Raw genomic sequence first — 4,611 nt, 5'->3', positions numbered from 1 at the left:
GCTGAGGCGGAAGGATCACTGGAGCCCAGCAGGTCAAGGCTGCAGTGGCCGGGAGCAGCCACTGCACTCCAGTCTGGGTGACAGAGTGAGACTCCAACTCAAAAAAATAAGAGTTTGCTGTTATGATGTTATTATCTTTTAGCAATATTCTCCCATTTATATTATTTTAAAAGGTACTCAGGGTAAGAGTTTAGGCTACTGCCTATGGATTTCCATTTCTTCTCCCTCTTGTTCAATTAATAGACCAGTTGATTAGGTTTCATGCTATAAACTAATAGTTTCATTATTTCTTCTGTTTGCCTAGAGTCTAAAATTACATATTTGTGATCTTATTGATTTCAAAATCTGTTGACATGCTCTGGTTTTGAGTGATCCTACTTGGCTTTCTAGTTGCGCTATAATATTACTCTATTGTCTTTCTTCCATATAATGGCCTTCAAGAATCAAATGAAAGAATTGATGAGGAACTTTGGAGGGAAAGTTCCAAATGGAGTATGAGCAAATTTTGCTCTGTTTTCTTTCTCTCTTTTTTCTTTTTCTTTTTTTGAGTTGAAGTCTCACTCTGTTGCCCAGGCTGGAGTGCAGTGGCACGGTCATGGCCACCACAGCCACAACCTGTTGGACTTAGGTAATCCTTCCGCCTCAGCCTTCCAAGCAACTGCTGGAACTATAGGCACATGCCATCATGCCCAGCTAATTTTTAAAAATTTATTGTAGAGACATCTCGCCAAGTGGCCAGGCTGGTCTCGAACTCCTGGGCTCAGGCAGTCCTCTCACCTTGGCCTCCCAAAGTGCTGGATTACAGGCATGAGCCCTCACACCTGTTCTAATTTTTTTTTTTTTGAGTTGGAGTCTCACTCTGTCACCCAGACTGGAGTGCAGTGGCATGCTCCAGGCCACCACGGCCTCGACCTGCTGGGCTCCGGCGATCCTTCTGCCTCAGCCTTCCAAGTACCTGGAACTACAGGCGCACACTACCATGCCCAGCTAAATTTTGATTTATTGTAGAGATGAGGTCTCGCCAAGTTGCCCAGGCAGGTCTCGAACCCACGGGCTCAGGCAATTCACTCACCTCGGCCTCCCAAAGCACTAGATTACAGGCTGAACCACTGAGCCCCGTCCCGGTCTAATTTTTTAATGATACACATCTCAGTATTGGACACAATGGGCAGACACACATGCTCAAGGAGCTGCAAGGAAAATGTGAGAATGTCACCAAAGAAGTCATTGTCTTATATCTGACTCCCAATACCCAAGAGAGGCTTTATGCCCAAACCTATAACTTATAAGGACATGGACTCCAGACGCAAGTTGAAATACTTGACATGCAGTCAAATGCCAATGGCAAATTCAAGTTTATTTTATATTACCAAGACCACTTGACCAAGTTTATTATTTTACCACTACTAAAAACTGGAGGCTGTGTGCGGTGGCTGAGACTTATAATCCCAGTACTTTGGGAGGCCAAGGTGAAAGGATTGCCTGAGCCCATGGGTTAGAGACCAACCTGGGCAACTCGACGAGACTTCATCTCTACAATAAATCAAGAAAAATTAGCCAGGTGTGGCGGCACACGCCTGTAGTTCCAGCTACTTGGAAGCCTGAGGCAGAAGGATCGCCTGAGCCCAGTAAGTTGAGGCTGCAGTTGCTGTGAGCATGCCACTACCCTCCAGTCTGGGTGACAGAGTGAGATTGCTACTCCAAAAACAAAACATAACAAAACAGAAACAGGCCAGGTGCAGTCTTCTGCCTATAATCCCAACACTTTGGGAGGCAGAAGTAAGAGAATTGCCTGAGCCCAGGAGTTTGAGACCACCTGGGCAACTTGGCAAGACCTCATCTCTGCAATAAACTTTTTAAAAATTAGCCAGGCCTGTCGTTCCAGGCACTTGGAAGACTGAGGCAGAAGGATCACTTGAGCCCAGCAAGTTGAGGCTGTGGTAGCCAGAAGCATGCTACTACATTCTAGCCTGGGTGATAGAATGAGATTCCAACTCAAAAAACAAAACAAAAACAGTCCCATGAGGTGGTCTGTGTCTTGTTAGATATTTTCATAATTCTTGGTACTCCCAGTGTGTCAGCATCTGACAGTGGCATAGAGTTCACAAACCAGTTGTTAATGAGCTCTATGAGGTATGGCTGGACCTAACAATTGTCTCTGGTAATACCAGCCTGGCCAAGGCCAGGGCTCCTTGGAGCAAGCAAACCATGGTGTAAAGAACATGATAAGTGCCTGGATGCAGAGTAACTACTCATGTCACTGGGCCAGAGGCCTATGATTCATGCAGATGGTGAGGAATCAGGCTTTCGATGTTTTCTTGCAGCCAAGTCCCTATGAGGCAATGTTTGGTTGTAAAACCAAACTTGGGCTTTATTCCTCAAATGTGCCTCTGGAAACTGGCTTTACAAATAGAGGAAACTGGCTTTACAAATAGAGGAAGAAATTGCTGAAGAATGACGAAAAAAAAAAAAACAGCCTGTGGATCAGGCTGGAAGAAAGAGCTGATATTGGAGTAGACGGGTCTGATATGGATGAGGCCATCAATCCTACTCCTGAAGCTACCAAGCCTAGCACCTCATAAGGAGACCCTAGTCTTCTCTGCTGCTGAACAGATGCCTGCTGGGTGGACACTCACAGGTGTCTCTCGGGCATTATACAGTCATCGGGATTGTTGCCAGAGGTCTCAGAGGAATGAATGAGGGTTGCACTCTCTGGTCAAATTGTACATGGTAGTCTGCTCAAAAAAGGAAAAGTGCGGTTCTTAAGGCTGCCTTAACAAATTACAACAACATTGGCGACTTAAGCAAGATAAATTTATTCTCTTATGGTTCTGGAGTCCAAAAGTCTGAAATTAAGATGTCAGTAAGGGGGCAACCCCTTCGGGTCCCCTCCCACGGTGGGAACTTTTCTATCCACAATAAATCCTGCTTTAAAAAAAAAAGATATCAGTAAGGCTGATTCCTTATGGAGCCTCTGAGGGAGAAGCCACAGATACCATGGATTAGCATTTGAACATTTGTTTTTAGGAAACGCAGTTCTGCTCACTAGTCAATAGAAGACTATCTTTGTCTGCAAAGCAAAAACTGATGCAATCTCAAAAGTACAGAGCTTGTGCATATGTCTAGTACCCCTCAGACACATACCCCCAAGAGATGGACACATCAGAGGAAAATATGTAGATGAAGGAAAAGTAATGAGAAGAAAAGAGGTTGAGTCAAAATGCCCTAGAGACTGGCCACCTCACCAGATGTACTCTGTTTCCTGCTTCAGGAGAAACTATATATGCCATCCCTGCTCTCAGCGACATGCACAGGGAATTGTGTGCCCTGCCTGAAACATTTTAAAATTAGGTCAGTTCATGATCCGCCTGGGCAGGCGAGACCTTATCTCTACAATAAATCAAAAAATTAGCTGGGCATGGTAGTGCATGCCTGTAGTTCCAGCTACTTGGAAGGCTGAGGCGGAAGGATCGCCGGAGCCCAGCAGGTCGAGGCTGCGGTGGCCGGGATCGGCCACTGCACTCCAGTCTGGGCGACAGAGTGAGACTCCAACTCAAAAAAATAAATTAATTAATTAAAATAAAATAAAATTAGGTCAGAATTAAGGCATGACTGGAATTTGGGTCTGAGTCTGCCGCTTGTTTATGCCTCAGCATATAAAAGCATATTGTATTCCTGGCATAGGTCAGTGCATTTCAGGAAGTGACCAACAGTCAGGGAAACAACCAAGGTCTCTGGAACAAAATGCAAGAGTTGGCCTAAGGTCACTACTCCAACTAGAGAGGAATAGGGCAAGTCCAGTCCAGGTCGTGGTTCAGGGTAAGGATGACTGGCCCAGCCAAAAGGAAGGATAATGTCTAGGATCTGATCTGTATACTGCTACATTCCCAATGTCGAGAAGAGAGTGCCTAGCCCATTGGAGATGTTCAGTGAGTTGAACGAATAAACAATTCTGAAGAAACAGGCACAGGAAAGGAGAAAGGGCTTGTAGTCCTTTATTCTCCATACACATGTCCTTCCTGTATATCCCAGAGCCATCTAAAAACCATTCTGATTGCCCCAACACCAGTTTCCTCTTTCATAAGGGACAGTGTCAGCCCTGATTCTGTCTACCTCATAAGATTGTTGTGAGAGACAAGACAGTGCATGTGAAGAGGCTTTTTCTATGAACAGTGAAATGTGATTTATCTTTGCTACTGTAGGTTCTATCCTCTGAGTGAGAGTTGGAGACCTCACCATTTCTTTTCTGTTTTGTTTTTTTTTTTTGGAGATGGTGGTGTCTCTAAAATGCCCAGACTGGTCTCAGATACCTGGCCTCAAATGATTCTCCCACCTCAACTTCCCAAAGTGTTGGTATTACAACAACATTGGCGACTTAAGCAAGATAAATTTATTATCTCACGGTTCTGGAGTCCAGAAGTCTGAAATTAAGATATCAGTAAGGGGGCAACCCCTTAGGGTTCCCTCCCGCGATGGGAGCTTTTCTGTCCACAATAAACCCTGCTTTAAAAAAAAAAAAAATTAGCTGGGCTCAATGGCTCAGCCTGTAATCCCGCGCCTTTGGGAGGCTGAAGTGAGTGGATTGCCTGAGCCCACAGGTTCGAGACCCAC

The sequence above is a fragment of the Carlito syrichta genome, unplaced genomic scaffold, assembly GCF_000164805.1.
Source record: "Carlito syrichta isolate Samal-C Ts95f unplaced genomic scaffold, Tarsius_syrichta-2.0.1 Scaffold305117, whole genome shotgun sequence".
Lineage (NCBI taxonomy): Eukaryota > Metazoa > Chordata > Mammalia > Primates > Tarsiidae > Carlito > Carlito syrichta.
The sequence above is the reverse complement of the archived record's forward strand: the minus strand, read 5'-3'. Positions refer to the sequence as shown.